Source organism: Scardinius erythrophthalmus (genome assembly GCF_964197995.2).
Source record: "Scardinius erythrophthalmus genome assembly, chromosome: 10".
Lineage (NCBI taxonomy): Eukaryota > Metazoa > Chordata > Actinopteri > Cypriniformes > Leuciscidae > Scardinius > Scardinius erythrophthalmus.
Genome location: NC_138230.1, coordinates 23,579,754 through 23,602,306, shown reverse-complemented (window position 1 = coordinate 23,602,306; position 22,553 = coordinate 23,579,754).

Sequence of the window (22,553 nt, the reverse complement as noted above, 5' to 3'; positions counted from 1 at the left end):
ATTTCGACTGAGAACAAAGGCGATGCGCCGACCAGTATGAATGACTCTTGTTCCACTTTTAACAAGTTGTGCTTGATGCGGAAGATGAGAATTCTGATTCCTGTGTGAATAACTTTTACCAGCTCGCACTTGACGCACGCTAACCGGGCCAACCAAACAATTCATCAACCCTGCACGCTGCTTTTATCTACTTCCTAGTTCCAACCACACCCTATAGTACCCGAGTGGAAAGCTAAGCAAAGGAGGTTAGCCTGCAACAGAGACTCCCTCTGTAGGAAGGGAGTAGGTATAGATAGCCTACATATCTAGATCTTAACACAACCCTCATCCGGTCACATTGGTGTATTGTATTAGTATAGAATATAAACTCTCAATCATCATTTTCCTCCTCTTCCTCATCTTCATCTATATTCGTATTGATTTCATCAGTCAAATCATCTTCATCTGTATCATTCTCTGCCAAGACATCAACAAGGGCTTTAGGGATGTTGCCCTCAAACCATAGTGTTTCTACACTGTAAAAAATTTCAAAGTCAAGGGTCAAGAGCCCAACTAAAGCAAACACTGATCTCCATGATGGTGACCTCGAACGAAAACATTTTCAATAAGACATCAACATCTAAACCTCTGTTAATTCTCAATAAAAACTTCTGTTGATGTGTGACAGAAAATAGTCAGTTTGGTTAGTAATATAGTAATATTTATATTCTACACTAATACAATACACTAACATGACCAGTTGTTGAAGTACAGCATGTATAAGCAGCAAAAAGATCTAAGAACCAAATAAATGTTTTCTATTTTACGTTTGAGCTGTATTTTAGTTCCCTTATCGGTCGGTCACTCTCTACGTACGTTTTGACCGACTGATAGGAATCTCGCTACAGAGGCCAATCTACTTCAAGTAAAACTAAAACGTGCCAATACATATTGGCATGCAATCATTTGCATCAGCTGCATTTAAATTTTTTGCTTCGGAGCCAAGCACTTTGTGTTCTACAAACCTTCAAGGAGATTGTGATACTGAGCGGGTGACACAGCACAGCAGCGCGAGCGGTCTTTTTTTCTCTTTTTTCTTTTTTTTTCTTTTTGTTTTTGTTTTGACTTCAGCAAACGTACAGCTGGTAAGGTGCACTTGAGAGCACTCAAAGGCCGTTTTCACGGCTGGTAAGACCAGCGAGGAGAGCGCGCACAGACAAGTGCACATTCCTGTCTGTGTTCGCAGTGACCGCTCCCCTGCGTGCTTCAGCACTAACGAGAGCAGTCCCTTAAAAGAGCTTACACAGATAGAACGCGTCTTTATAAAGATGACATTCTATCTGTGTGTTTCTGTGATCGTTTTCGTTACCTGGGATCGTTGGATGGCACCTTTTACTGCCAGAAACCATTCCGGTGGCTCCTCCTCATGCATGCATATCCCGCCAGTGGAGCGGGCCGTTGCTATGCAGCTGTGCCCTAACTCCACTTGCCGCAGAGAACCGTGTCTCCTTTCCCGGGCCTGTAAGTACTCGTCGGACCTAACTGGCAAGGCTTACAAGGCCTGTGGGGACGCCGCCTCTGCCGTGCACACAATGGCGTTGCTGCAGGCCCATCAGGCCAAGGCACTGAAGGAACTGCACGAGGGTGGTCACAACCCACAAGTTCTCCAGGAACTTCATCCCGCAACGGACCTCACACTTCATGCGACGAAGGTCACCGTGCGGTCAGTGGGTCGTGCGATGTCCACACTTGTGGTCCAGGAACGCCATCTCTGGCTGTGTCTGGCCGACATGAGGAAGACTGACAAGCTCCGGTTCCTTAACTCCCCCGTGTCCCAGACCGGCCTCTTCGGCGACGCGGTTGAGAACTTCGCCCAGCAAAAGCTGGCTGAAAAGTAGACTGAGGCCATCAAGCACATCCTGCCACGGTGGTCAGCTGCTGCCTCCACCCCATTACCTGCGGTCTCTCAGTCTGCTCGTCACTGGGGGCGGCCTTCTGCGTCTGCCCTCGCTCCCGCGCCACAGCAGCAGCCTCCACCTAAGCAGCCTCGGGCTCTTCAGGAAGCTCCCTTTGAGCCTTTGCAGTCAGCAGAGTTAAAGCTTCTCTCTTTGAAGACTTTGCTGCTGATTGCACTGGCCTCTATAAAGAGGGTAGGGGGCCTGCAAGCATTTTCGGTCGAAGAATCGTGCCTAGAGTTCGGGCTGGGTGTTAACCATGTTGTACTGAGACCTTGGCCTGGCTATGTGCCCAAGGTTCCTACCACTCCCTTCAGAGATCAGGTGTTAGGCTGGGTTCCATATGTGTGACCCTATGGGGATCCCATATGTGTATACTTACACGGCTGCTCCTAATTGAAGCCCCGTGTCTTTCCCTTGGGCTAAGTTCATATGCAGTACAACCTTCGGGCTAGTCCATATGTATTTTTCCACATAACTCCCTCTAAGAATGTGGCTTCAACAGCGTTCCCCTTCCATAGAAAGGGCACGCTTTCGCAGTGTTATCCAATAATCTCACTGTATGGGTTATCACGGAACAACAGTGACCGATACGCTCTGTGTAAGCCCTTTCCTTTTGTCCTTTCAGGCAAGAAGGGGTACAGGCTTACCCCTCATTTACACTGCAAACGTCTGCGGTGCATTACGTCTGCAACAAGGTTTTATTCCGTCCTCCACGCGGTGCCAACTCACACCAGGAGCATTTCAGAAGCGGAGCGACTAGATGCGCGAGACCACGTGATTTGCCAGTCCGACTGGGTTTTTCTTGATTTTTGAGTTTCTACCTTACAGTCTATGGTTTCTACCAAGGATATTGGTGTGTAATACATTTGGGAGTTTGCACTGGGTGTTTATTTTGAATTTGACAATGTTTTTTTGACTTTTGTATTCCCGGTGCGACTTGGACGCGCGTCCGTCAAAAATAGACTAGGCGCCTATATTTAGCGAAGCGGCGCGGAGAGCCGCTTCTGGGAAGCTTCTGAAACGCGCCGCGTCGCGGCCGGTGTAAACACAAGCATTGACTAGAATGGGCTCGATCAGCTACGGTAGCCGTGTCGCAGACATAATGCACCGCAGACGTGTGCGGTGTAAATGAGGGGTTACACCGGGCGCTGGATGGGGTGCAGCAGCTGTGGCGCTTTGGTAGGGATTCCGATCAGTCGGTCACGACGTACGTTGAGAGTGACCAACCGATAAGGGAACGTCTCTGTTACATATGGTAACCCTCGTTCTCTGAGGGAGGGAACGGAGACGTACATCCCATTGTCACATCTGCTGCTGCCGCCCGCTGGGGCGGCCAGCTTGCCAGGCTTTGCTCCTCAGCAAAAAAGGAGCTCAACTCGCACCTTCTGCTCATTATATATCTGCGCTGCGAGGCTTAACAGCTGATGCAAATGATTGCATGCCAATGTGTATTGGCTCGTTTTAGTTTCATTCGAAGTAGATTGGCCTCTCTGGCGAGATTCCAATCAGTCAGTCACGACATAAGTCTCGACAACGTTTCGCCATTTGGCTGTAAAGAATGTTTACCTGTACAGAAGGTTACTAACGTTTACTCTATTGAAGGTTGGCTTTTTGATAACAGACTGCACACTAGGGTTATCTTTATTCCTTGTGTTGGTTAATTGATTTTGTGTGAATGTACTTTATGTTGCACCCTGACCCCAGTCCACCTAGGGTCATAACATTACTCACTTTTCAAGCAATTCACTTCATATAGTATAGCAGTACATAAGTCAAGTCTCAACTCTTGTTTAAGACATTGTTCATATGCAAAAAATATGCTTAATCCGATATGGAATGGTAATGCTTGAAAGTTCTGTTTTCTCTGATTTGAGGTACAATGGAGAACTTTGGTTATACCAGCTGTAATCCTCTAGATAGAAAGGTCATCTTGGACTTAAATTGAAGCTTATAAACGTGGGAGGTTTTTCATGTACATTTGAGGCAGTGATGTATATAATAAAATGCTTGAAAATGATCACTTTTGATGACAATTTGTCAGGCAGACAGACTTTTTTTTGTCTTTTGGGGTATGTTGAGGGTGATATTTGACAGCAAAAAGGCAGCAATCCCCAGAATCTTTTCCTGCTAGTTTCCCCTATGTGTCAGGATAAACCATGCAAAATTTTAGGGTTATATAGCCATTTATGTAGCTGAGGTACCTTAATATTCACAATTACATCATTTCACCAAAAGCTTTTCCCAAAAAGGGTGTTTTTTGGCCCCTGAGACCAAACGGGGCCGAGTTTGGGGTGGTCGTTATCAAGTTGTGATGGCCCAAGGTATAAGATAATAGGAAATAATAGTGAAAAAAAGGTAGCAAAAAACATCCTGAGGAGTGGACCTGGCACATGCTCCCCGGGGAAGAAAGATGTTTATAAGTTTTATATAATCAAGTGATAATATTATATAGAAACCTCACTTGAACAAGCTGAGAACTCAAGCTCAAAATACTAGAAACTGTTAGCATGACTGAAAGTTTGAAACGTCTTTTAACATTGTCTTTTTTTTTAGCATGGCCTTGTTTTATAAATTGTTACCTGCAAATTTAAGTTTTAAGATTTGTAGGTAAAAATGAATCAACTTTCATTTAGTCAGTTATGGTAACTGATCATTATCAATTTTGTACCGTGCTTTATTGCATAGTGGATGTAAAGCTACAGATACTGGAGGAAATATAGCTGCAAGCAACAATTAATGAGGTTCAAATGTTTTAAGACCATAAATTATCAATGATCAAGAATAGGCTAAAACACATACACAAAAGAAAGGCTAAAACAATACTACTTAATACACCCTAAGCATGCTCACACACATTGTTGTAGATACAGATGTTTGAAATAAAAGATGGTAACTGTTTATTCCAAATCTCCTCTGTATAACATTTTCAGGGTTCACAATAATTGTGGCACAATTGTCAAAACAGAGAGCTCAGTATAAATGAAGTGAAACTTTGACACAATGTGATTTTAAATGTTATAATAGTGATTTGTCTAAATATGAATGCAAAAACAAAACTTGAGAAAAATAACTTTATTAGCAAGTAGAATTACAATTATAATCGTTGGTTTGCACATTAATCTCCACTAAAGCAAAGCAATTTTTCCATAGCAACTTCATAAGCAGGCTTAAAAACACACAAAAACATAAAAAAAAAAAAATGGAATATGTATTGGGAAAAAAAATACCTTTTAATGGTCTATATAAGCATTACACATTTCTTTGCAAACTAATTATGGGCAATTCTTAGACTATGGGCACTTTCATGTCCTTTGATCATATTTTATAAAAATCATTTAATTTTGAAAAATTCACACTTTCATAGTTAAATTTACAATGAAAGTACTTTAGAAACTTTTTACCGGTAGTCTCCGGTGATTTTTTTTTCACCTTTTTAAACATCATTATACATGCAAATATTGCTGTTTTGTGCTTGTCCCACACCCCATACTTCTGGATCTTCAATAATGAAAAAGAAGTGTAAAAAATGATTTATCTTTTTTTTTAATATGACTGAATAAAGTATCAGTAAAAGAATCAAAACATAATTGAAGTATTTAAGGTCAGACAACTATTAATGTGATTTTTATATACAAAATGTAGTTGTCCCACAGTATTGCCGTCATTTCCACCACAACACTGTAATGTCCCTTTAAAAAGTTTTTTGAAAGATTGTTTGGGTAGTTTCTATGGAGATGAACAATGACATCACAGCACATGTCTGACATGGAGGAGATTTTAAATTTCTTCAGCAACTTGGAGAAGAAAACTCAAGGTAAACATTGCTTGAAATGAAAATATTTTTATTGTATGTCACTTCCAAACATGGCATAACATCAAATGAGTTTGTAAATAAATTGATTTTTTTTTTTTTTTTGCATGCATGCATGCAATGCTAGCTACCAATTCATAGCTAATCTGTAATACTAGCTTGGATTTTTTTTTTTTTTTTTTACAAAATACTGTAGTATTGTCATTTCCACCACCGTCATTTCCACCACATTATTCTTAGGTGGAAATGACATTATGCTTACAAGGTGCAATTCATAGATTGAGTGGCTACATATGAATATTTTATTTATTGAAATATACAACGCTAATGTATTTATTCAAATATGTATTTGTTGAAATGCCTTTTCATCTATTTTTAAGATGTCGCGGAAGTCAACTAGAGAAAGGTCTCAGTCCTATAGGGACAGACTAAAAGAGGACCCTGTCAAATATGAAGAGCGACTGAAGAGAGACGGGGAGAGATGCATAAAAAAGAAAGAGGGGTTGTAAAGCCAATTGCAGATTTGTCAAAGCGCGAACAACGCAAAAGGAGACAATGGAGAACCAATCAAAAAAATTATCGGAGAAGATGAACAAAGGTCTTAAGGTATAGGCCTACCTTTCTACCACTACACCACCAAACTCTCCAGATTCTGTCCAGCCAGAACATGTTGATCCACCTCTCACACCACCCTCACCAACCTCACCATCACCCTCTGCCCAACGTTTAAGTCAAAAACAAAGGGTAAGGAAAAAGGTTCTAAGAAATCGTTCAAAAGTTTATGCAGCATTGTATAAAAGCAAAGCTATACTTGGGAAGGCTCTGCAGAAGGCTGAGATGTACCGCAAACGGTATGACCGATTAAAGAAGAAAGTGAAGCAGGCTGACTCCCCAAATGCCAAGTCAAAAAAGCAGATGGTAACACCACCACACACTCTAAGAAGAACTTTGGTTTTCCATAATGCTCTTCTTGCTGAGCTGAGAGACAGATATGAAAATCTGTCCTCCGAGAGAGAAAAACAACTTATTTCGAAGATAATGGCAGGAAAGATCCTCAAGAAGTATCGCCTTCTGAAAATGGCTAGAACAGAATTTGGCTTCTCAGCCAAGAGAATGAGAAATAATGAAAAGAGGTCAGCAGCACTTAAATACACAAGGAAGAAGCAAAAAAACAGCATCATAATCATAATCGCTTACCTCGTTATTAACCCACCTCCTCACTAGCTGTGCGAGCCAGGGGTGCGTTCGGATTACACAGTTTATCAGAGAATGTCTAATAGTTTATTAGGGCAATGCAGTTGAATGATATTTTGGAGACTCATAATATTTATGACAAATTTCAATCAGGTTTTCGCAAAAATCATTCTACTGAAACCGCCTTACTCAGGGTATCTAATGACATTTTGATGGCCACAGATGCGGGGGAATGTTCCATGTTGGTTATGCTAGATCTCAGCGCAGCGTTTGACACGGTGGATCACTGCACTCTGATTAATAGATTACGCTGTTTAGTAGGTATTTCGGGTTCGGCTCTTTTTCTATTTTTCGGTATCTGTTGGATCCTTTGTCTGATTCTGTACTTTTGTCCTGTGGTGTGCCACAAGGTTCTGTGCTGGGCCCTTTGTTGTTTAACTTGTATATGCTTCCTCTTGGACAGATTATTAATAGTTTTAAAACAATATCTTATCATTTATATGCAGATGACATTCAGTTATTTATTTCGTTTAGACCTGATAGTCTAGATAAACTGTCAGTTCTACAGGACTGTTTAGTCTCCATTAATAAATGGATGGCAAACAATTTTTTGCAACTTAAGGATAAACTGAAATGATGATCTTTGGTCCTGACAATATTATACCTAAGATTAAGCAGGTTTTGGGGGTTTCAGCCACTCCAGATTGTAGTGAAATGAGAAATCTAGGTGTCCTTCTGGATAGAGCCATATGTTTTAACAGTCATATAAAGTCTGTAGTTCGCTCATGTTTTTTCCATCTTAGGAACATTGCTCAGATTAGATCGGTGGTCTCAAGAAAAGAGATGGAGATGCTTGTTCATGCCTTCATCTTGTCACGTTTGAACTATTGCAATGTTCTTTATACTTGTTTGAATAAGTCTTCTATGGAGCGACTACAAGTTGTTCAAAATGCAGCTGCAAGGCTTTTGACTGGTACCAGTAAGTGGTCTCATATAAGACCAGTTCTCAAGTACCTTCATTGGCTCCCAGTTGAATTCAGAGTGCAGTTTAAAATTTTTGTTATCACTTATAGAGCCTTGCACGGTCAGGCACCTCTCTATATTCAGGATCTTTTACATAAACATTCACCGGGTCGGCTCTTACGGTCTTCTGGTCTGGACCTTTTACTTGTCCCTAGAACACGTCTTAGTACAAAAAGCATGATTACCTTTAGTCTTGTGGCACCGAGGCTTTGGAACTCACTTCCATTAGCACTGAGAACTATTGGGTTCTGTCAATTCTTTTAAAAAACACCTGAAGACGCATCTTTTTGGACTTGCTTTTATTTAACAGCAGTGGTTACTTGTCATTTTATGTTTGTGAAGATTGTTTCTGTGTGTTGTGTTATGGTAGATTTATTGTATGCATGTTTGATCCTTTTTATTAACAGATTGTAAAGCACTTTGTGACTTCTTGTCTGTGAAAGGTGCTATATAAATACATTTTACTTACTTATTCAATCAATGCATTGTAACGCACCGCATTTAACGTCCAGTAATGTTAACGGCGTTGTAACGACGAGAAAAGTAATTAGTTAGATCACCCCGTTACTGAAAAAATAACGTCGTTACCTCACGCCGTTCTTTTAAACGCCGTTATTCCAAACACTGATTATAAAGCCCACAATTAAGGACAGAGACACATGCATATGCAAGACGCATGCCAGTATGCAGTTAATGGCAGACAAACTGCTGCAGCACAAAGTGATCAACAGCAGTAAAATTGAAGATTTGGTTGTCTCTCTGTGCTGTTCACCATACACCAAGGAGTGTATGTACAGAGAATGTCCCAACTGTGTGGTGTAGCGTCTGGACCAATCAGACACACACAAATTATTAATTTATTTAATGAATAATCCAGCAAACTCACTCTCCCAAATAAGGCCTGTGAAACGTTCCCCAAATGAAGCTAACACACTGGCAGGACGCAGTGTCTTGTTACAGGACACACACTGAGACTGGGTTTTACGATCGAAAAGAATGTCCTGTGAGCTAGAAATAAAAACCCTGTTAATCCTATATATATATTCTATATATAACCACTTGATAAATGTGTAAACATGTATCTAATTTTCCCATCTCATGATTTTCCCTTTTATGTGGCGTTTGTATTCTTGTAAACTCAATTGGGTTAATGTTTCATACTTTGCATATTATGGTTAACCAACATTATATGTGCGGCATGTTTGGTCTCTAAAAAATCCAATCTTCGTCTCAGATTTGTTAATTTACATTACATGTTGCTAACTTTGTGATGCATTAGTATTATAAGAATCTTAAAGATTCTTTTCTTAAACACCCAATGAAAGTACATATTCAAATGCCCTGCTAGAACACAAAAGGTTGTAAAATTTCCCTCCAAAGGGAAATCTTCTCATTGGCTCTTGCACCTCCAGAGGTTGTGCCATCTTCACGCTTTAAAGTCACTGATCAGCTTTTAGCTCTCTCTTAGTCCCTTTCTGAAATGCTGATGTGAAGATGATGCTGAACTAGAAGCCTCTAAGAACCCACCAAGCTTGTGCCAGGCTGCGGCCTTGTCTTTCCATTCACCAAAGATACTCTGACTACCACTGGTTCTCTCTCATCAAGACCACATCAGCAAAGATCAACTGGAGCCTCAACAAATTGCATCATGACAGTTTAATTCAAATGGGCGAGACATGCAAGTATCAAACTTAGTCTCATTATTTGATACATTAAGTATCCTTACCCCTTTAAAGAAGGGTGTGTTAGAACTAAACTGATGGTTTGCTCAAGGCTGTTGATCTGCTGAATTTCAAACAATGCTATAACTTCTTGCTTTCCTGTATTCTGCTTCAGCTCTTTTTCTCTTGGTAAACTGTATGCATGTATGTGTGTGTATGTTAGAGTAGTTTAAGTGTTTAAACTAGTTAATAAAATCTTGTTCATGTTACACGTAAAGTTGTCCGTGTCTCAAGCTCATAACTGGAGTCACTAATCATTTAGATCTTGGTTACTGCTCTTAGTAGTATTGTAAATTAAGAAAGACATTTCCCATGCCCCGGAAATGTACATTTCTTAGAGTTAATAAACAATTGATCCTGAGTGTTCATGGGACAAATAGGTTAATTGATTGTAATATTAATTTACGACAGTAAGTTAATTATATTAACTGATCCAAATATTCATAATCAATTATAACCAGTTATTATTGATTATTAATATTTCATAGAGCTAATTTGCTACAGTGGACAAAGAATTGCAGATCTCGGCCTTTGACCCTGGGGCACAGACATTTTGGCACACATGGAAGGCAAAAGCTGAGGATAGAGAGAAGAAAAAAAAAGATGGAACTAAAGAGAAAATCACAGTTCATCTCACTGTTAAGGAGAAAATAGAGGGCACACTGCATACTTTACTAGAAGACTTTTCAACAGATCTAAAACAAAAACTTGGAAAGCATGTGTATAACATCAGGCATCAGTATGCAGTTCTCCGTGGCCTAAAGGAAAACTTGAGAGAGGACGAGGTCATTCTGCATATTGATTTTGCAGATAATTTCCAGTGCAAGTACAACAATGAAGTCCAGGCGGTACATTTTTGGAGATTCGCATCACCAGGTCTCACTCCATACTGGTGTGGCCTACACCTGGAAGGATGTAAAGTCATTATGCTCAATCAGCTCTTCTTTTCGCCACGATCCCTCAGCAATATGGGCACATCTAACCCAAGTGCTAACTTACTTGAGAGAACAACATCCCACTGCCACCACACTTCATGTGGTCAGTGACGGACCAACGACACAATATCGCAACAAAAAAAAAATAATTCCTCCTCACCAATGTTCCTTACCAAATGGGTTGGAAAAGGGTGACCTGGAATTTCTTAGAGGCTGGCCACGGCAAAGGCCCAGCTGATGGGATTGGAGCGGCGGTGAAGAGAAGAGCGGATGATCTTATTGCAAGAGGGAAGGACAATCCAGATGCACAAGTACTGCTTGAGGAGCTTAAGCAGCAAAAGTCTGCCACAGAGCTGTTCTATATTGAGCCAGATGCCGTTGAGGAAATGGATGTTCAGGTTCCATCTGAATTACAGACAATTCGTGGCACGATGAAAATTCATCAGGTATGGTCTCGCTGTTGTTTCTTTATACATTTTATGGTCTTGCTGTTGTTTCTTTATACATTTTATGGTCTTGCTGTTGTTTCTTTTAACACAAGTTATGACTAATTGAATGCTCTGACAGACTTTTTTTAATCTCCTTGCAGATCACCTCTCATTCTCCAAGTCAGATGTCATGGAGGATTCTAAGCTGTTTTTGCTCTGCACCCAACGATTGCAACTGTTTCTAAACGGTCAGGTTTCAGCCATGGGATGAAGCTAGTACCCCCACAACCAGTACACTTCCTGTCACATCCCAAGATCAAGGTCTGCAACCAATTTTGGACTTGCATGAGGGTCTTATCGGTCAGTGGTGTGCAGTGGTGTATGATGGAGATGTGTACCAGGTATTATTCAGGATGTTGAGTTATACAGTGGTGCTCAAGTGAAAACAATGACCGGTATCGGGATCAATCGCTTTTATTGGCCACTGAGAGATGATGTCATCTGGTACCAACCAATGGATATAATAGGCCTCATCCCTGAGACCGTACCAGTGACAAAATGACACGAGATTAAGATGGAAGTTTGGAAAGAAATCTACAAGATTTGGCCTTGAAACACACACACACACACACACACACACACACACACACACACACACACACACACACACACACACACACACACACACACACACACTCCCTCTCTCATAAACTGTCTCTCTCTCACACACACACACACACACTACCTCACTTTCATGCACATTATCTCTCACACACCGTCTGGTCACCATAATTGCCCTCTGGACAAACCTCTCTCTCTCTCTCTCTCTCTCTCTCTCTCTCTCTCTCTCTCTCTCTCTCTCTCTCTCTCTCTCTCTCTCTCTCTCTCTCTCTCTCTCTCTCTCTCTCTCTCTCTCTCTCTCTCTCTCTCTCTCTCTCTCTCTCTCTCTCTCTCTCTCTCTCTCTCTCTCTCTCTCTCTCTCTCTCTCTCTCTCTCTCTCTCTCTCTCTCTCTCTCTCTCTCTCTCATGCACAGCCCTCGTGATCTAGGTGCTTTACAGTTCATGTTATATGATAATTGATTGATATGGTATAGTTTAAGGTGTCTTTTAAATGTTCTCTTCAGAACAGTGTTCATCTAAGAGACCGATTAGAATTTTACAATACCAAACTAACTCACATACAGCGTGTGCATGCTCAAGATGCTTTATAGTTCATGTTACAATGCACTGACATGACTAAAGTTTAGGTGTTTAAGTATTCCAAAATTCAAAACAGTGTTCATCTAACCAATTATTAAACCAAATTATTATTAAATGTAACAAATTAATTAGAATGTTACAATTTTACAATTACAATTTATGCGTAACTTACAATTTTCATGTGACTATTTGTGGTTAAAGTTGTTTACAGTAAGACTGTAACTGTTCATCTGGTTATGGAACCAAACAGACTAATGACTAATGATTTGTTAAATGGGTTTCAAATAAATGTTTTCTGTTTTTCTACATGGACGTCCATTCTTTGTCATTTCCACCACCTCATAACTTTTTAAAAAATATGTACAAAATTCTAATCACTCATTAAAAATTTCTGCATAGTTTATAGGATAATGTTCCACTTAATGTAATAAAACAAGTATTATTTTTCTGAAATGTATCTAACCAATGCAGTATTATATTTCAGGTTGTGGTGGATGTAAGCTTTGTGTTTGGGCCTCATGACAATTAATTTACTTAATCCACAAATCTATGGTAATTGCAATATAGGTATACATTGGTAAAACTATGTGTGAAAGTGGTCTTACACTGTTAAGAAATTATGTATATCATAATAATTTTAAATAATAATAAAATATTTACATGTGATGGAAATGACATTTGTTCAGTGCGGATCGGAAAAAAATGTCAAAAAACACCAATTTGTCTTATAATGTAAGTGTGTTCTCTTATGGATCATTAAACTAGACTAGTTATATTTGACTGTTAGACTGTGACAATTTTGATTTGAACACTTTTTTTCCCCTCAAGTTCACAAGGCCAAAAGTGCCTGTAATTGAAGACCACCCTTATATAAAACTGTATTACCAGTGCACCATAATAATAAAAAAAAAAAAAAAAACATTTATCAAACAATGCTGGAAACGGATTTTTTTTTTTTTTCTGCGGGTGTCTCTAGTGGACGACAGTAACATTACAGCCTTAATATTTCAGTTGAAATGAGTGATCATTTAGAATTTACTGTGAGCTTTTTAAACATCAGAAATCCACAAAACCTGGCATTGTTATTTTCAAAATGACCTGTTCTCCATATTAGGCCGCTGTACGTGAGCTGTATCGTTCAGTTTCGTTCCACCAAGTGGGGCACCAATTTTTCTTTTGCTCAATATGTTCAACGTTAATAAAAGGTATCCAAGCAAAAAGTTCTCCACGCATTATCCTGCAGTTAATGAGAAATTGTAATTTATTGGCGAACTATATTGACTGCGTATTGAGACATATAAAACTGTTGAGCTAGATTTTCAACCAATCAGCATCGAAAATGTAAGTAGTTCACAGCCGAAATCAAGCCAATATCACTACGCACATGTAAACATGGAGGAGGACGTAAGCAGCGCATCTTCATCTGATAGCGGCGATCAAGCTCGATTAACACCCGTAAAGTGTATTCTTCATGTCGGAAAAGATGGTGGGAAAGGTCCGCAGCCCTTTACTGAAGTCCGATGGGGAAAAAATCAAGCATAGGAATGGCTCAAAACATCGGACACTACGGAGCTAACGTTAGCTATTGCTAATAAACATGTTGCCCTCCTGGACAAACCGGTCTCTGATGTCCCAACAACTACGGGTTTCACCTGGCCTGCTATCGGCGTTTTATAGACGCTTGACTTGTGTGCATGTGCGTGATGGGTAGATTTAGGGGTCGGGTTAGTGTGTGTGTGAGAGAGAGAGAGAGAGAGAGAGAGATAGGCCGCTGTTGGTAGCCTAAAAGAGGCCTAGAAATAGGGTTTCGTTCCACCAAGTGGGGCACTACTTTTTTAACATCAGAAATATAGAGAGATTCCTTAGGAAAAAGTTCTCCACACACAACCTTGCAGTTTTTGAGAAAAATTATGCTAAAGGTGCCCATTTTGAAAAAAAGGGAAAACATAGGGAATTTTGCACTTTCAAACCTGTTTACCATATAAACCCAAAAATGCCGAATTACCACTTGAAATGCCGAATTACCACTCTACTGTAGCATTAACATCCCAATTACTTCTCATTATGTTGTTCCAATTCAAAGGTAATATTTGAGGTAAAATCTGAATAACAAATAGAATTAAGCCAAAATATAATAACCGAGCTGCCAACTCTCACGCATTCACCGTGAGACTCGCGCAATTGACACTTTTCACGCGCTCTCACGCCACACATCCATTTTCTCACGCACAGAAAAATCGCGAAGCAAAGAGGACAGGGAGACCGACAGACTTGACAGAGCAGGTTAGTTATGATATGAAAAAAATCTCAGCTCTCAGATTCTGTCTTTTTTATTACGAAATTCAAACAATAAATACCATTTTGGTGTTTGTAATTGATCCCTAGCGGCACGTGACCCGATCATCTCTACTAGCTAATAGTAAATAAACACGAATGAACAATGTTGAAAGAAACAGTACAGCTTACCGAAATGTATATTCTTCATACATAATATCGATCAATCAAACAAAGGGGTCAATAAAACAGCTGGAGAACAATTGTCACATAACATTTACCTCAGGAAAGCCATTTAATGACCATAATATAGACACGTTAGTTGGCTAGAAAAAGAGCTATATGAGAGTATTTTGCTAAATATGTGTACTATATTACATATTTATTATATTTGTACTTATATCATTAAATAATGTTATTATAATAAAACACGCATTATATTTAATTTGAGTTATTTTTAACCTTAAATAATACTACCAGCTGATAGGGCTGTATGTAGCCTATGAATTTTTTTTTTTTTCTTGAGAAAAATGAACGCCTATCTTGTGTACCTAATATTTATTCAAATGAGTCAATATTAAATCAAATCACAAGAATTGAATTGAAATCGTGAAATTTGTTTCAAGAAATTAGTAAAAAAAAAAAAAAAAAAAACTAGCTTACCAGAAATTGTACCATATAAACATTGTAACATGTTGTCACTAAACCTAATACAATTCAGTTTACATTTAGCTGATGCTTTTATCCAAAGCGACTTACAATTGCTATATATATGTCAGAGGTCGCACGCCTCTGCAACTAGGGGTTAAGTGTCTTGCTCAGGGACACATTGGTGTCTCACAGTGGATTCGAACCCGGGTCTCTCACACCAAAGGCATGTGTCTTATCCATTGCGCCACACCACCCCAGTTTTTTTTTGCAAACCAACCACCTTTCCCACCATCTTTTCCGACATGAAGAATGCACTTTACGGGTGTTAATCGAGCTTGATCGCCGCTATCAGATGAAGATGCGCTGCTTACGTCCTCCTCTGTTTACATGTGCGTGGTGATATTGGCTTGATTTCGGCTGTGACCTACTTACATTTTCGATGCTGATTGGTTGAAAATCTAGCTCAACAGTTTTATGTCTCAATACGCAGTCAATATAGTTCGCCAATAAATTACAATTTCTCATTAACTGCAGGATAATACGTGGAGAACTTTTTGCTTGGATACCTTTTATTAACGTTGAACATATTGAGCAAAAGAAAAAGTAGTGCCCCACTTGGTGGAAAGAAACCCTATTTCTAGGCCTCTTTTAGGCTACCGACAGCGGCCTAAATGTACACAGTTTTGTGAAGTTTCTACTTTGTGCATAAATTCTCTTGTATCTCGTAATCTTTGACGATTGTTGTTTTGATGTTACATTACTCACAATGGGCCATGCCAGATAACTATAAAAAAAAAAGTTAATTCGATAAAAAATAACACTGAGGAACACTGGGGAACACTGAGGAACACTGGGTAACACTGAGGAACACTGGGTAACACTGGGGAACACTGGGTAACACTGGGGAACAATGAGGAACACTGGGTAACACTGAGGAACACTGGGTAACCCTGAGGAACACTGGGTAACACTGGGTAACACTGAGGAACACTGAGGAACACTGGGGAACACTGGGGAACACTGAGGAACACTGGGTAACACTGAGGAACACTGAGGAACACTGGGTAACACTGGGGAACACTGAGGAACACTGGGTAACACTGGGTAACACTGAGGAACACTGAGTGACACTGAGGAACACTGAGGAACACTGGGGAACACTGAGGAACACTGAGGAGCACTGGGGAACACTGGGGAACACTGGGTAACACTGGGTAACACTGGGGAACAATGAGTAACACTGAGTAACACTGAGTAACACTGAGTAACACTGAGTAACACTGAGGAACACTGAGGAACACTGAGGAACACTGAGGAACACTGCTCTAGACCATTGAAGAACTCAAACAAATATTGCGGATCGATGCATTTATTTACGGGTTGAGCAGAGAGGCTGCACAGTTTGACCAGCGGGCAGCGGCCGCACAACAGGCCGCCGGATGGTGTTGCTAAGAACTTGCAATGTACAACTATTATCAGACCGGCCCTCAACAAACAATGGCGGACTATGTACAGCTCACTCATTCTGGGCGGGTCTATGCTAAAACTGCAGTGTCAGTCAACAGTCGTGGGCGGGGCTTGTGCACAATGATGTCACATTGCCCAGAATCTGAAAACGGCTTGTTCTGAGACGATACTTATGATTTATGGGGATTTTTTTTAAAAGCACTTTGTGGATTTTTATCATTATAGGGTGGCTGTGTACACACACTGCCAACACACATTTATTTTCAAATACCATGTAAAAGTGAATTTTGCATAATAGTTGCCCTTTAAAGGTGGGGTAAGTCTTTTTTGAAATATGGAAGTTAGTCAGACGACACAACAGCAAATGTGCAGCCAATCAGCATTAGGGGTATGATGGTGGAGGAGAGAGAATGAGCAAGAGGGAGATTTGAAGAAAGACTGCAGAAATAGAGATGAGACACAATACAAAAGAGAAAAGCTCAGAAGAAATCACTGGAAAATAGAGGGTTATGTCTTGGGAAGAGCTTTAGGACCCGTGTTAATATTAGAAACGCTGTCCAGCACTGGAGAGAGTGAAGGGGGAAGGCCTGAAAACAGACACAGATGTTGCTTTGATTCGGGTCCACACGTGAGGAACACTGAGGAACACTGGGTAACACTGAGGAACACTGGGTAACACTGAGGAACACTGGGTAACACTGGGGAACACTGAGGAACACTGGTCTAGAGGTAGATCATTTGCCAAGCGTGTCAGAGGTTACGGGTTCTAATCTGCACTTGTATAATTTTTTTTCTCTCTCATCAAAACCGAATATCAGTGGTTGTCTGCACAGTCTATATCAAGCAGGGACACATTTTTTGTGATTTCACCGGAACGAATAGAGAGTCTCCACAACAGCGATTTAAATTAGATTGAATGGAGGATTTTAACTGTGACAAGATGATTGACAGGGCAGCTTACGGTGACGCACGCGACAGAGCTGTTCATTAAAGATGACGAAGTAGTTTGTCCCAAAGCTTGCCTACTCTTTTGCTACACACTCAAAAGTATGTACTTTTTCTTCACAAAAAAGAGTACATATTTTTAGGCCTTAGTTTAATTAGGTAAATTTTCAATTACCATATTTCAGCCTAGAATTTTAATAAATTAATTGATTAATATGTAATGATAGTATACACAACGATTAAATTTTTTGATGATTTTTAAATCCAGGCATTTTTACTTGTATTATTCTAAACATATACATGTGGAATCAGCCACGCTGATCCTGAGAGGATGACATGGCGGCCAAAATAGCAGCAAAATATGAATAGTTTATAGCTTACACAGCATACTAATATTTGTTTGAAATCATTTAAATATTTATTATATATAATTGTAATTAATTATAATGAATATAATGCAAGAAATATTATCTGCTGTTTTTTGTATTAGAAATGAAAGTCGGGTTGACGTCAAAGCCCAAAAACTTTAAATAGGGCATTATTTGAGGGAACAGCCATTTGGGTGTCCAAAACCATTGTGGATGTTATTGAGTGCACTTATTCAATCTCACATTTAATCCCAATAAGTAGTACTTATGAGGTACATTGTGTCAAAATGATTTACGACTTTGACCTTTGACCTTTTGGCAGGTTGAACTTCCGGTGACCTTTATGATTGACGGGTTGAACTTCCGGAATGAGTTCATGGGATTAACCTATTGACCCTGCTAGCCTATCGATCATGTTGTATGACAGTTAGTTTTGAACTATGACCTAGCTAGGACTAAATCATAATTTTGACGGGTAGTTATATTTGAACAGATGTTTTTTGCCGGTTGTTTGAACTTTGTCCCAGTTATATATGTGTGTGCGTGTGTGGTTATTGTGCCTGCGCCCCCTCTGCAGTGAAAGTGAGAAGCGTATGTCACACAAAATAATCTCATCCTTTAAAATAAAACATACATTGAAACCAATTATTTTAGAGAGTTGAAAAGTATGTCCATACCATTGATGTCCACAAAAATAATTAACCTAAAGTTGAAAAACATACCTTGAAAAGCTTACTAAAACCAATTATTTCACATTCCTATGTAAAACATCCTATCCTTTATATAAATTCTATATTAATTATCATGCTAAAGTTGTTTTTAAGTGTATAATATAAAAGCTTACTAAAACCAATAGTTTTAGATGAATAAAATCATCTTACCTTATTTTAGAAAGTTGAAGTATACCATCGATGTCCACAAAAAATGCAATGTATGAATGGATTCAAAATTGTTTTACACAACTGAATTCACATAGTCATTCCTGAATGACCTCACACAGTCTCAAAACATAAGGAGCGCGCTTCTAATGTATGTGTGTCAAAAAGTAAAACACACGTGTCTGTGTGTGTGTGTGTGTGTGTGTGTGTGTGTGTGTGTCTGTGTGTCTATGCGCGCGTCCTCTTCCTGCGAGCTCTGACATCTGAAACACGGTGAAGTCTATATCAGACTAACAAGTTGAAAACATGCCTTTAAAAGTATAATATAAATATCTTATTGATCCAATTATTTTAGTTTTAGATGAATAAAAGAATATAAAATAAAAAGCTTGCTAAAAATAAAAATCATCTTACATGTTAGAGGTAAAGTATCCTGCCTTCACATTCCTGAACAGTATATATAAATGGGGTCAGTTATTTCATATATGTCACATTCAGTTATTTCACATTCATATGTAAAACATTCTGTTCTTTTTAAAAGTATATAAATGTTAATAATATACAATAATATCTTACTAAAATAATTAAAGTTGAAAAAAGATTCTATCCTTTAAAAGTGTTTAAATGAAATCTTGCAAATTAAACTAAAGTTGAAAAACATACTGTTCTTTAAAAGCATTTAAAAAGCTTACTAAAACCAATTGTTTTAGATTAAAAATTTCATAAAACATTCTATCCTTTTATTTATATAATATAAATGATATAATCTAAAACAATTAAACTAAGGTTGAAAAACATTCTATCCTTTAAAAGTATATAATGAAATGCTTATACAATATATCTTACTAAAAATAAAAATCATCTTACATGTTAGAGAGAGTTAAAGTATGTCCTACCATGGATGTCCACAAAAATGCAATGTATGAATGGGTTCAAAATTGTTTTACACAACTGAATTCATCTAGTCATTCCTGAATGACCTCACACTGTCTCAAAACATAGCGCGTCTAATGTATGTGTGTCAAAAAGTAAAGGAGCCGTGCGCGTTTCTGTGTGTGCATGTGCATGTGTGTGTGTGTGTGTGTGTGTGTGTGTGCGCGCGCCCCTTCACATGTGAGCTCTGACCCCTCTCCTTCGCATACCAGAGCACGGTGAAAGTGAGGAAGGGGTTTCCTAATATCACACTAACAAAAGTTGAAAAACATACTGTTCCTTAAAAGTGTATAAATAAAATGGTTATAAAAATATACTGAAACCAATTATTTTAGATGAATAAATAAAATTCATCTTACATGTTTAGAGTTACAACTCTTGAACTTACAAGTTCAAGAAGCTCTTAAAGACATAAATCACAGAGTGGTTCTCTCTCACACCAGCGTCTCTGACTCCTAGGGTTTATTCAGCGATCAGAATGAGACATTGTGTTAGGGCTAAATTTATTTCAAAGTTTAAATGATATCTTTATAAAATGTAAATGTAATGTATAAAAAATGTATAAAAAAATGTATAAAAAAGTCTCTCAAACAGAGGCCCTCGCTCGTGTCTGTCAGCAGGCCGACGGGGGCGCGCGTGTGTCTGTGTGTCTATGCTGCATTCTGACATCCCCTCCTTCCATTTCCAGAGGTAACAGTGACACTGTGAAGTGTATCTCACACTAACTAAAGTTAAAAAACATTCTGTTCTTTATAAGTATATAAAAAATATTCTCTCTCTCATCTAAAAGCATAACCTTAAAAAGTTTGCATTAGATATTTTAAAAGATTGATTAAATTAAATCTTTAAAGTTTCAATACATACTCATCTTCTATTTATCTGTACTTATTATTTTTTGCTTAACGGTGACCTAAAGTATAATTGTTATTAAACATTCAAAAACTGTACTTGGTCGTCTTAAATCTCATTTATATGAAAAAGATTCAACCAGCATTTTTTGTCCATGCTGGGTTTCAATTTTTATGGTTTTCCATAGCTATCCTGTACACCTAAACACGACCATCACAGAAAACTACATTTTCAAAATGTAATAAATAAATAATTTATTAAATAATTTCCAGAGAGGCAAAGTAGTTCTTTATGCATTGATAAAAACGATCCAAAAAAGCAAATAGTTTAAGTTGTCATAAACAGAACAAAACAAAACAAAAAAATCCTCCAGAGATAAACTCTGAGATAAAAATCCTAGGACTTCACATTGCTCTTATTTAGACAAAGTTGTATCATTTGGAAAATCAAAGTAAAAATCACACATCATATAAGATCATTTTTACCTGTATCTCCCAAACTAGGGTGAAACCCTTTACTGAGAATATACTTTCGGCCATCTACTCAAAATATATGTAGAAGTTTCAAACATTTGTTGATGGTGGCCGTATGAACAGACTTTGGGGAGAGCTATAGCAGGAAGCATGCCCTTTGACCTCCTCGATTTTGCAGGCTTTTTTTTTTTAAAGATTTAAAAAGATTCCCATCTAGCGGCGAAATTCTATTTTGCATTTAAACGAATAGTGCTCTCTAGCGGTTCTCCCATCTACTCGCTTTTTCAACTTTGGTAAATGTGTCAAGAATCTATGACAACGTGTCTTCCGATAGCACTTCATCGAGTTTAATTGTACATGTTCTACCGTTATGATGTATTTGTTACATGTTCTACCGTACATGTTCTACCGTTCTATATAATGATTTACACAACCGAGCAATAGACCGTACCTTTGACTTACCCGTCGAGAAGAAAGTAGATTCCTAGATAAAAGCTATCCCGATATTTATTTACATACCGATAAATTAAATTTAATTAAAACTTCTCCTGTGGCTCGGCATAACTATGATCCAGCATTATATTGTACCGTGCAGTGCAGCCTTTCAAATGTGACGGGGGCAGTATCAACGCCTCCCATATGGTCTAGCGGTTAGGATTCCTGGTTTTCATCCAGGCTGCTACTCAATAGTCGAATGATCATCAATAATCATTTTTAGTTATTCATAGTCTTAGAGGCCTACACGAACTGCAGAAACAAGCAGTTTCTTGAAGATTCAGTACTGAATCATTTTCACAAATACAATTATATTGAATTCAGAAAATTTCACTATGGAATACTTTATCATAATTTCAATTTAGTACGATTTCAACTTTTCATCTCATAATTATGACGCATAGTCATAATTTCAACTTTTTAAGTCATAATTTGGTTGTTGACTATAGTAGTGTTGCACCTGCATGTCCACTAACTCGCTTGTGAGAGTCAGAGTGTGTAGAGTAAACTCTCATTAGTGTTAGTAGACTATTAGTGGACTGGTAGGGTTAGAATAAGTAATATTAGAATAAAATATCTGTTGGGGAGCATCGCGATAAATAGTTCATGTTTAATGACAACATACCATTTTTCAACCGAGCGAATCTGCGCATGAGAGGCCTTCTTTAACTTTTTAATTCAGAATTACAATAACGCCTTGTTAATGTAATGCTTAAAACGTTTTTAAGTCATAATTTGGTTGTTGACTATAGTAGTGTTGATGATGAAACGTGCTAGTGCTTTTTGTCCCTCTCTGCTCTTTTTCAAGATGGCGGAACAACACGGAAGCCTCCTTGGACTTACCCGTCCCATGTAAATAAAGATAAGAAATGATCTTTCTTAAAGTCAGTCTCGTGAGGACTTTTTTTATGAATACAGACAATGATTTTAGCTAATAAAAAAACTCTTGTACCTTTAGTTTCAGATGTTTA